Genomic DNA, 13,143 nt, shown 5'->3' on the forward strand with positions numbered 1-13,143 from the left:
ACACACACACACACACACACACACACACACACACACACACATGCACTTACACACACATGAATGCATGCAGAATTCAAGAAGATTGGCAAGCAGAAGGACCCAAGTAAGGGTGCTTCAATTCCACTTGGGAGGGAGAAGACAACAACCACAGGAAGGAGGGAGGGAGGGATCTGGGTGGAAAAGGAGAGGGGAATGGGAAAAGGGGAACATGATCAGGTTTGAGGGGGACAGGAGAATGAATGGAAATATGCAACCTGGGGGGTGGGGTGGGCGTGGAAGGTAGGGTGATGCTCTAGAAAGCACCAGAGACCTGGGAGGTGAGAGACTCTCAGGACTCAAAGGGAGGGACTTTACATGAAGTGCCCAACAGTGGGGAGAGGGAACTTGTAGAGTCTCCCTCCAATACAAAGTCAGGGCATCAAGGGGAGGGATGGGGTTGCCATCCCACAGTGAAAAACTCTGACCCAGAATTGTTCCTGTCTGAAAGAACTGCAGGGACAAAAATGGAGAAGAGACTGACAGAAAGGAGTTCCAGTGACCAGCCTAACTTGGGATCCATCTCAAGGGGAGTCCCCAAGGCTTAACACTATTACTGATGCTAAGATATGCTTACAGACAGGAGCCTAGCATGGCTGCCCTCTGAGGAGCCCAACAAGCAGCTGACTGAGACCGATGCAGAAACTTACACCCACCCATCGGACTGAAGTCAGGGACGCCTGTGGTTGAATTAGGGAACAGCTGGAAGAAGCTGAGGAGGAGGGCAACCTCATAGAAAGACCAGCAGTCTCAACTATCTTAGACCCCTGAGATCTCTCAGACAATGAGCCACCAACCAGGCAGCATACAAGAGCTGGTCCAGGGCCCCCAACACATATACAGCAGGGGGCTGCCTGGTCTGGCCTCAATGGGAGAAGAAGTGCTGAACCCTGATGTATCTTGGGGTTCCAGGGAGTGGGAAGGCCTGGCTGGGGGTGGGGACATGCTCTTGGAGGCAGCAGGGAGGAGGAATGAGATGAGGTACTGTGGGAGGGTGAACCAGGAGGGGGATAACAACTGAAATGTAGATAAAAGTAATTTAAAAAAAATTTTTTAAACTAATTAAAAAGTATAGCACAGGAGAAAGAACAGGAGCAGTAGCAATAAGAACCCATTGACACCCAAGGAACTGAAGGGGGCTGCAACCCAGTAGGCGGAACAACAATATGAACTAACCAGTACCCCCTGAGCTTGTGTCTCTAGCTGCATATGTAGCAGAAGATGGCCTAATCGGCCATTACTGGGAAGAGAGGCCCCTTGGTCTTGCAAACTTTATATGACCCAGCACAAGGGAAGGCCTGGGCCAAGTAGTGGGAGAGGGTGGGTAGGGGAGGAGGGGCGGGGGGGTATAGGGAACCTTCGGGATAGCATTTGAAATGTAAATAAAGAAAATAATAATAATAATAATAATAATAATAATAATAATAATAATAATAATAAAGAAAAAAAAAAGAACCCATTGACAGTTACCCAGTGTGGTTCTAAAGCTGGGCTTGTGTTTCTTTGTACTAACTCTGTTCACATACATCATTCTCTTTCTCCTATCTGTGTCCCTTCTTGAGGTTAGTGATAACCTTTGATTCATGCTCTTATCTTTAGAGGTAGATAGTAAATATACAGAAGCCTTTAGAAAAAATAACTTAGGTAATGGCTCAGTGCCCCAGTGTAGGGGAATGCTAGGGTGGTGAGGTGAGCATAGGTCGGTGGGAGGGTGGGGGAGCACCCTCATGGAAGCAGGGGGAGGGAGAATGGGATAGGGGAGTTGAGGAGGGGAAACTGGGAAGGGGGGGATAACATTTGAATGTAAATACATAAAATAACCAATAATTTAAAAAGAAAGAGTCCTGACTCTTCAAGTCAAAGAAATTTAGATTCAAATCCTCTGGCTGAAGCTGGGTGAGTGTGTCAATAGGCAAAGCTCTTAAAACAAGAGTGCCAGAGTTCCGATCCCAAGGACCCAAGTAAAAAGCCAGCAACAGCAACATACATCCATACTTTCAGTGCTGGGGAAGCAGGCAGAGCCAGTAGACAAGTTCTAGGTTCAGTGAGGGACCAAGTCTCAGACACACACACACACACACACACACACACACACACACACACACACACACGTTGGAGCAACTGAGGAAGCCCACTAGTGTCCACCTCCTGCTTCCATTTACCTGCAACATTATTGGACTCAAGAATGGTCAGATTTATCAATGAAGTGGAAAGAGTGTAAGGGACAATCTTAGGGACTTTGAGAACTGAGGGGCTCTTCTGAGTTTTCTAAATCACTGCTAAGCCTTTGCCCAACCTTTGTTGCTCCCAGGGCCTTGTCACTTCCCTTCTGTTTGGGGGACTCTAGCCCTGTCTTTTCAGACAGCTTAAATTCCGCACTGACTTCTCTCAAAAGAATGTCTTTATCTTACACCTTACCTTTTGCTTCTACATTTAAGAGAATAATTAATACAAACTAGCCGAAAGTAGTAGATGAAAAAAAGAGATCCTTTTAAGTATGGTTAAGAAGTAATCCAAATGTCATTGTCTCATAGTTCCGAAACCAGGGATATTCTTCCAGGTGGTCAAAAACCATCCTTGAGCTAGGAACCATACTGAGGGGTCAAAGCAGCCTCCCCCTCCCCTGGGAGACCCCGGGGGAGATAATGGGATCCATACAAAGAGGCTTATCTCACTGAAAACCATGAAAGAAGTGAGCGGTTTAGGAATAGAAGGTTATCAACCAGAGACAGAGTGACCTGGTGGGAAAGGCAATCCTTTGAAAGATGTGTGTGCAGCTCCTGGATCCCTGCAGTGTGCAGGCCTCCCTCCCTAGCTGGACAGTTGTTACATAGAGTTAATACTGAAAGTGACAGGTAGGCCGCTGGTAATCAAGACCTAGAAGCAAAATTAAAATCGCATGTATTCAGGTACTAGTAGGCAGTTCTAAAATATTCAACAGCCTTCTCATGGAATTAAGAATGTTAAAACGTGGTAGGCCATCTGAACATCTCAGCCATTGCCTCCAGGAAGGACATAACACAGACACGTGGAAGGAAAACCCCATTATAAGATGCTTTATATTTGGTGGAAATTCCAGGCACAAAGGTAGTTTGGGCAGTATCATGGTGACTCAGGGAAAGAGGAATCAAAAAGTTAAAACAAAAAGAGATCAGTAAGAAGAGGCCTAACCATCCTGGGGGCTTTGGCAAAGAAGAGACCAGAGAGGAGATAGGGTTCAGAGACGGTTGAGTAAGAAGAAAATGGATTCAGTGAGTCCTTAGATAAGGAGGAAGAAAGGGATGCCATGTGTCTGAAAGATGAATGATAGCATCGTCTTCAGTCTGAGGGAGAGGCAGCAGCTTTGTCCACGTGACATTAAGTTGAGTTACTGAGTCTTTCCTTTTTCCTCTGTAAATAATAAAAATAATCCCAGAGAATTCTGCACAGTTAAGAAGCAGCCCTAGACCTAATTCTGAATCTAGATTTATTTACACCAAGCCTTTAGCTTTTATGAAAGGCAATATAAAAATCAATTCATTTGTAATGATACTTTAATGGTTCTGTTAATATGATCGATTGCTAGTGTTTTGTTGTGATGTTTCACTCTGTATTTAATTATCATCCTTTGTGGATTTCATCTTTTAGCACACAGAACCTCTGTACACAATGTACAGAACACAGAATTATACATATTTTCTAACTAGACCTTTGCTTTATTTGTGTATGCTCATCTTTCTTAGAAGGATCCTCACATCTGTACACAATGATTAGGGGCCGAGGGGAGGGAACAAACAAGAAAGTAAAAATGGATGAAATTTAATGTATAAACTGAAGATTTGCCTTAAAGTCCAGAGTGAAAACTTTATTCATTATGTGGGTAGGATAAAAGTATCATGTCATATATAAAGAGCTGTTACTGAGAAAGAAATATTAGACGTCTTTGACAATACAAGAGTAAAAAAAAAAAAAATGCATGGGTAGAGATCAGCCAGATGAGGATTAAAATCAGGAATGTAGGGCGCAAAATACATCGACAAATCTGTTTAGTCACCAAGAGTAAAATAGACAGGAAAATAGATTTTTAGCTCCTTACTCAAGTCAACCAAGGGCAGCATATTTTTGGAAAACAGAATTGGGTAGAAAGAGGTTAGATGTAGTGAAAATAGCCCTTAAATAAAAAAGCCCTGGTGTTAAATGGAAGTTGTTGCTGCTCTATTTCAGTTTCAGTCCAACTCTCCCATTATCTTAGAACCCCGTTTTCCCTCATTGTGGTCTTGCCAAATGCTCTTTTCTGCTTTCTTCTATACTCAAAACCATGATCAAAGAGCAGGTTAGCCCAGCTGTCTGTACTGTGCAAGTTCTTTGAGGAGCTGAAGATAGAGGCACAGGCTATGAAGAAGATGGGCAGGTTTGATTTACGGGAAATATCTCTGAAAGTCTGGGACAGTTTCTGTCCCATACAGGACTGGAGGAGAAATCTGCTGCCTTTATCTTGCTCTACTATCTGAAAGATACAGAGTCCATTCCTCCCCTTAAGAATTCAAGCAATGCCCCAGCAAGGCAAATTCCTACTGATTTGATCTTTATCTAAGACATACCAGGCCTGGAGGTCCAAACTCTACCTATAATTAGGTGAGTCATCTTGGACAATTCTAGACCTTTCTCAGGAACAGCCTCTGCCCCATAAAGATTGAGAGAGACAGCAATACTATTCCTTAGCTTTGTGGGTGCTGGGATCTTTCTTGAGACCAGAAACTGAAAAAGGATGTGACTGGTATAAAACAGCCCAGGTCAGAAGCCAGCAGATTTTCTGGCTGTGGTTACACTCGCATTCATGTTTACTCAGTGACCCAAACAGCTGTGAGATCCTTACAGCATTTTTCAGGTTCTCACTGAGTACAAAAGTGAGTGAGGGATCCTAAATAAAAGATCAAAGTTCAGATCTCAGGAACCATCATTGAGCAACAGTAACATGTTCCTAAATATAGAAAGATTGAACAGAAGCAAAATCCCATTGGGTAAAAGGCAAAACTGACCTTGTTTTTTGTTTGTTTCTTTGTTTATTGGTTTGTTTCTGTTTTTTTTTTAATATGTAACATTGTATCATTTTCTCTAGGGGCCTTTCCCTCCCAGACTTCTGTTTTTCTTTAACTGGTGTGAAGAACTGCCTTCTGAGTAATCCTGACGTTTCTCAGCCTTCCTTTCTTTCAAATGCTTGCTACTTGATTTCAAGGAAAGCTACAACCTGCTAACTCTGAAATACAGAGCTCTTGCCCAACCAGCCCCGTTTCTCAGCAGTTCCACCCTCCACACTGCTTCCCAACCTTCACTGACTCTGATTCTTCGCAGTCCCTTCACACATTTCAAACACAATAGTCTTTGTCTGGGTCTTTCCCTTTGACCGCCTTTCTCATTATGCCTCTACTTCATTCTACGAGGCTTCCCCAGCGAGTCCCCGCCTCTGGACTGCCTTTCCTACGCGGTCTTCTAGAGTCCTGGCTGAACCACACAGTTCCTCTGAAGCCTCTGGGTTTGATTTGTCCTGTGAATGCTTGTGTTACTGTCCAACCTTGTTGTTCTAGGCATCCTGGGGGGATAACAAGAAAAGCAATGTCTTAAAACATAATGGTGAGGGTTAATGGAGCGAAGCTGAGGTTTCAAGAATGGCGCAGGAGGGTTGGGTTTTGGGTTTTTGGGGTTTTGTTTGTTTGTTTGTTTGTTTTTTAACATCCCTTTAAGAAAATCTTCTAGAGCATAGGTTATGCACCCTTCCTAATGCTGGGACCCTTTAGGGCAGTTCCTCACGTTGTGGTGACCCCCCACCCCACAACCACAAAATCATTTTTGTTGCTACTTCATAACTGTAATTTTGCTACTATTATGAATGGCAAGAAATATAACTGTTTTTGGAGATAAGACTTTTGACAAAGGGGTGGCGACCCACAGGTTGACAACTGCCACTCTAAAGAGTTTACCATATTACCAAATCTGTCAATGAAAAGCAGCGATTTATTATTTTAAATTTATATGTCTTTTTTTTTTTTTTTTTTTTGTAGCAGCAGAGATTTAGCCCAGGACTTCATATGTGTTGAGCTACAGTTCAACAGCCCCAGAGCCTAGACAAGGGCCTTTAAATAACATGGAGAAAGAAGGAAGAGTTGAATTCTGTTCTGTTTTATTACATTTTTACAAAAAAAAAAATAGTTAACTAGAACACATTTAATATGAATTATTGGAGAATTTACCAAAATATATTACAACCAAAATCTGCCTTAACTTTTAAGAATGCTAGTGAATAATAAATGAATGCCTCTTAGAGAAGGTGCTACGTCTCTGAATGAACCAAGGAGATAGAAAGAAAAGACACCAGAAAGAACTGCTACAGAGAACACAATTTTACACAGAAACCAGAGATGAAAGTGTTTGGGCCAAATGGGAAGAAAGAGCATCCAGGAAAATCATTCACTGGGCATTCTCTAGACCAGGGGGAGTCCTCTTCTGCTTGATCCCCCAGTTCCCCTTCGCATTTAGTCTGTGTCGTGTTTGGAATGAAGGCTGTAAGGCCCTGTAGAACCGTTGTGATCTCAAAGCTAGCTTAGCTGAGGAATGGGGTCTCTTCTAAGGGCTATTTCGTTTGTCACATTCGCATCCAATTCTGAAACGCTGGGGTCACTCAGGTCCGACGTTGCTAATCAGAGCAGCTCTTTCTGTGCTCAGTCTCCCACTTGCCTAATACAGAAGGTGACAGAGATCAAAGCTGACCCGGGACATCATCGTCTAGTCCCTCAGCTTCTGTCAGCCAGCGTAGCATGGGCTAGACAACCAAAACATTTGCACTGTTATTTGTGTCTACTATGTTTAGTTTGGGGACATAAATTTTAGTACCTTAGCCCTCAAGTTTTTAAAACAGAAACCAAGTAAATATTGAAGCCGGTTAGGATTTTGTTGACAGTTGGCAAGCACAGGGTACTTATTTTCTGCTCTGATTTTTCAATGTGCTTGTTCTAGGGTAGATTCACGGTAACTGTCATCTTTTGGCTATGTGTGTAGAAAAGCCTCTAAAACTACACAAGTAGTCATTCTTAGTACACTAGTAGGTGCCCAACTACTAATGGGAGAAAACTTCTTCTAGATTTTTTTTCTAGTCTCTACATCCAAGTTAACATTTACCGAGTCTTATTTAATTACTTATTTGAGTTCCTATTTCATTTAGAGTTTGTGATAGTAATCTTAATTCCTATGACATTTCTGGACTGAGCTCTATAGACTTCATTTCATTTGTCATCATAGTAACACACCAAGGTGTCTTTTCTCCCCTCTTCTCATTGTGCAGACCAGTCGATGAGTCTGTGAAGCCTGGGTACTTGCCAACGGTCACAAAGCAAGTGAATCAAGGTTTATTTAGACCCAAGCCTTGTGTTATTTTCACCAAAGAAATTAAAATGACAGGTGTAATGTGGATAAAGTATTGTGTTGGGGTAAAGTAAGGAAATGGGTAGATCTGTAGAAGATTTATATTTGTGGAATAAGGGAATGATGTGTTGTGAAATATACTTTTTTTTTTTTTTTTTTTGAGCAGAGAGAATAAGTGGGGAAGACTCCAAAGGTCTTTTACAACACTACTTGCCAACTTTGATTAAAGTGAAAAGGTATATTTGGCAAATACCAAGGCAAGGATTTCAAAGTCTAGCTGAAGCCTGGAACTAGGTGTGCAGCTCAGTGGGCAAAGGGTTTAGCACACAAATGTGATTTTTTTTTTTAAATCAAAAAACTGGGTTTTGATCTCAAGAACCCAGGTAAAGCAAGAATAACAGCAGTGAAAGTGTATGTAATCCCAGCACAGGTAAGGTGAGATGGGAGGCTTAAACAAGAGCATCCCCAGAAGGGCGTAGGTCAGCTAACTTGGCATGGTCAGTATCGAATAACAAAATAGAAAGCAAGGACCAACACTAGAAGTTGTCCTTTGATTTCCACATGTACTCTGTGGCCCAAGGTCAACCATACTCACAGGTACGTACACACACACACACACACACACACACACTTATACTTACAGACACACACATATGCACATACATGTCACATACACATGCATGCACATACACATCCTCACTTGCACACTCACAGGCACACACATGCACATATATATATACACATAATACACTCTAACACACATACATACACACAACCTTTAAAAGTCTATTTAAAGTCATGTAGTCCTGCTACTATGGACTGCATTAGAGTACAAAGAAGCTAGAAATAATTCAAAAGATTATAAGGATTCTGTAATAATACCCCATGTCAAAGATAGTGGGGTTTATATTAGAGTCATAGTGGAATGACTAATAAAAATATGATGACATGAAATTAAAACATGGGATTATACTACTAAAATAGAATTATGAAAAGAGAAATAATATCTGACACCTCATCTGGCAAGCTCTGAACATCCTAGGTGTTATAGACAGGACAAGTGGATAAACCACAGCTATGCAGTTTCCTAATCAGACCCTGTTTAACTCTACTTATGTGAGTGTCATGCTGAGCAAGAATAAAGGTGCTAACTTCAACCTTTAGGGAGATCATAAATTGATATTTGGTTGAAATGAGGGCACGATGTGACGTGGAGAGAGGTTCAGATTATCTGCAGTTTATAAAACCACCCTAAGGTGTTCTGCGAGTGTCTTCTTCTTTGTTTGCGTTTGAGACAGGGTTTCTCTGCGTAGCACTTGCTATACTGATACTTGATCTGTAAACCAGCTTGGCCTTGAACTCAGATCTGTCCATCTCTGTCTCCTGAGTGCTGGCACTAAAGGCATGCACCATCAACCTGTTGCAAGTGTCTTCTAAAACTAGATATTTTTCTGGTTGCCTATGGAAATATTTTAAAAACACAATGTAGTTTCTAGATCACTATATTTGCTCTCTCTGTTTTATAGATAATGGAATAAGCAACATGGAGTTCTTGAGTTAAATAAGACCTGAACTGGCAGGATGGAGATGTTACCATCAAACGATCTGCCCGCCCGAGTGACTATAGCTCACAGCTATTCCCACCGTTGCCCTATTTAGCTTCTGGGATAAGTTTTCTTCTAAAGCGTGCTGCTTAGTCACTGTTCTCTAAGTGCCTCTCTCTGTTTTTGAAACCCAGGTTTGCTCACCAATCCTAGAAGGTGGAGAACTTCTAATCTCCAACTTTGCTCTTCTAAATTCCTCATCTAGAACCACCGAGAAGACGAGGAGGGAAATGTTACTGGGTAAGAGCTTTAAATACAAACACAAAGGCTCAGAGGGGGGAAAGTCACAGAGCTGAAACTAAACTTCTCCCTGGTATGTGGAACTGAAGACAACCCGCCCAAGGGTTTCCTACATACTGTGCCGCCCTACTACTGAGATACACTTTGTCTCCCTTCCGGCAGGTCCAGGAACAGCAGCGGGGTCGGACAGTTTGCAGGCTGGAAGGCAAAGCTGAGTACCACAGAGCTCTTGAGCTTGAAAGAGCTTAGCCTGGTATGTAAACAAGCAGGCTAGTATGCTTAACGGCATACACGACACCAATGTAAAATGTAGTAGTTAGTGTCAAACATTAAAGGACTATGAATTCTTTGACCTGCCTCTCACTGGAAGGCATCCCCTTCCCTGACTTTATGTCTTGGCTGGACTCTGACCACGTGAATATCATAAAGGTCCATCTTATCATTCTGAGTTCTGATCCTTTGAAACCTACGGCACAGTGCAGGAAATCCTACTGATGGCCTTACCGTGTGGACCATAAAGAGGCCTTGCAATTACAAGAAGAAGCAGAGGGGCCCACTTGGCCCTGTCTTTTGCTGTTCCAGCTTGGAAACCAAATTATTAGAACCTTACAGCTAAGTGTTAAGTCAGGTGATCAGTTAGTTGTCTGAAGTTCTCTCTGTACCTTAAATTCCTATGCAACAAACTATAACTAAGTTTACTTAGTAGACTAAGACCTAAGGATATATGTATAAACATCACTCAGGTACGAACTAAGCACAATGGTGTGGGTTAGCCAATTACCAGAATTGATCATGCACAAATAACGCAACTACTTAGCAATAGTCAATCAAGTAATTACTTTGCTTTGCTTCCATGTTTGTTCAGAAAAGTTTGCTAATCAGAAAAATGTGGGATAACTAATTTCCTGTTATGGAAGGAAGTCCTCTCGATCGGAGAAGCCTGAGGATGGTGGAGGAAGGGATGACTTCCTCAACTAGTGGGAGGACTCTCTTCAGGCTGATGGAGCAGTAAGAGAGAAGACAGAGACACCAGTACTGGGGCAAGGTTTGTATCAGAACTTTGGGGAATAAATGAGAATTTGGGGAACAGACTGGAAATGGAGCACACCCTGACTCCTTATCACTTTCAAGTAGCTTATAGATGTCGAGGGAGAAAATTGAAGTCGGAAATTCACTTAGAAGGTGACACCAGTGCTCCAAAGAAAATCAGATGTGGCAGCAGGAACAAAGATTAAGAGGTAATTTAAAACTCAACTCCATGAGCGATGGATTGGCTGGATAAAGAAAACAAATCAAAAAAGAATATTGATTAAATCTTAATTTTTATATATATATTTTTGAGACAAGGTTTCTCTGCATAGCTCTGGCTGTCCTGTAACTCACTTTGTAGACCAGGCAGGCCTCGAACTCAGAAATCAGCCTGCTTATGCCTCCCAAGTGCTGGGATTAAAGGCATGTGCTACCACTGCTGGGCTAATTTTTAGATTTGGTGACTGAGTGAGTACTCACAATTTAAAAAATTAATAAGAATTTCAATTTGGAAACATTTTTAATTAATTTAAAACATTTTATTTTATGCATATGGATAGCTTTTTTGCATGTAAGTATGTGTACCACATATGTGCTTAGTGTCTGTGGAGGCCAGAAGAGGCATGCTGGCACTGGAGTTACAGATGGTTGTGAACCACATGTGGGTGCTGGGACTTGAACCTGGGTCTTCTGGAAGAGCAGCCAGTGCTCTTCACCTCTGAGCCATCTCACCAGCCTCCAGAAAGTCATATTTCAAGCTAAATATCAGCCGTGTCTTGTTGGAACATCTGTTGGATATAAAAAAAATTCTTAAGTTTAAGCATGATGTTTGGGCTCTTTCTCTATGCATATTATATATGCTATCAATATGTATAGACATTAAAAAACCTATCTACCCATGGAGAGATGCTGGAAACTTAGTAAGTACATGCTGCAAATAGTAAAATGCAAAGCTATACTGAATAAACCAGTATCATGAAAGTAGAGCAAGCAAGCAAGACTGACACTCTGGTGATGCTAATGTATAGAGGGCAGGCAGAGAGAATGCGATGAGGGGATCCAGCCAGGCAAACACGCCATGGGGATCACGTTCAGAGCCGGTCTACTCATTTCTGTTGCTCAAAACTCTGTTCACAGACCCCACCCAGTAATCTAGATTTTATTTCAGTGTCCTTGTGATTTGACTGCTAATAATATCTAAGTGTTATGTGAATTCAAATAACTATGAATTTAGGTCTGGGGGTAGCAAGCTATAAATATATATAATTGCCCTGTTTTATACATGTGTATTTATTCTATACTATTCACTTGAATGTTTGCTTTTAAAAATAGCCTTTCACCACCATATCAAGTGATCCACTGCTTATTTTCGACTCACTATCAAAAGCCAAATAAAACACAAGCGGCCAAAATATGTTTCACTTTATAAAACAAGGGCATATTCTCAAGCTATAAAACTCAAGTTAAAATTTATCATATTGATAAATATGTAATTGACCATTTTTTAATGAATGAAGTGGAAACTAAGAAAAATGTAAATATATATTATTTTGTTAAGAACTATAGTAATGTCAGAATTTCAGAGGTGGGCCTACGGGGAGTTCAAGGTTAGCATCAGCTACCTTGTGAGACTGTCTAAAAAACAAAGCAAATCAACTAAAAAACCCTCAAGGAACCACTTGTTCCTGTCATTGTGAATATGAAGTGTCTTGATGGAAGTACCATTATTAATGTATCAGCCTGCTGTCATCTCCTAACTCAGGGAGTATTCAACTATTTTGAGAGGAGAAAATTCTGACATGACTTGTAATTCTCTCTCTGTGTCTTTTTTATATTAGCGTAGAAATATATTTATTTTTGCTCACTTTTCTAGAGATCAGGATTTGAAAACAAGAGCTTCACTATTTCTTTTTTTTTTTTTCTCCAAGACCTTAAATCTCCTGTAAACCGAACATGGTCAATTCCCACTTGTGGAATAACCACAAGGCAATTGGAAGTTAAATTGTTGAGCAGCCCGCATCTAATTGAAGTTCTCTCCGTTTTAACTATTTTATTTTTAGCACCTGGAGCAGTCTGTAGCTTTCCTAGCCTGTAATCATGTTTATTTAAGAGCAGTGCAGTCTTTAGCAAGAAAATACAGACCTACCGGAACTCTCCAACTGAATAGGAGAAAAATAGGAAGAGACCTGCAAGCCTAGGGCGCTGCCTACCCTCCCTTTCCTTCACTTAAGGCCCAACCACTCCAGTTTGAGTTCCAAGACCTCTCTAAAAGCCGCCCCGCTCCTATAGTACAACAGATATGCGTATCTACCTGGGCTGAAGGAGGTCTGCGAACTGCCTAAAAATTCAAGCAATCTAAGGAGCTAGAAGACAGGACTGTTGAGAGAGACGTGAGGAAGAAGGAATGGCTGGTTGATGTTTCCAGAGAAGCAGAGACTCTATCAGGGCCATGTGCGGGGCATTTGTGATTAAGAATCAGTGGAACTGAAGCCGGGCGTGGTGGCGCACGCCTTTAATCCCAGCACTCGGGAGGCAGAGGCAGGCAGATTTCCGAGTTCGAGGCCAGCCTGGTCTACAAAGTGAGTTCCAGGACAGCCAGTGCTATACAGAGAAACCCTGTCTCGAAAACCAAAAAAAAAAAAAAATCAGTGGAACTGAAACCTATGCTTTACAGGGACAATCAATAATGGTTAATTGGGGCCGAAGGATCAGCAGTGATTAATAAGAGAGGTGAAATCCCCTGAGAAATACTTCCTTAGGGTCTGCGCACAGACTGTACCGTGGTGGAGGGCCTAGCTGGAAGCAGATCTCGGTAGGTAAAGTGAAGGGTTTCCCACAC

This window comes from Mus pahari, chromosome 1 (genome assembly GCF_900095145.1).
Source record: "Mus pahari chromosome 1, PAHARI_EIJ_v1.1, whole genome shotgun sequence".
NCBI classification, from domain to species: Eukaryota; Metazoa; Chordata; class Mammalia; order Rodentia; family Muridae; genus Mus; species Mus pahari.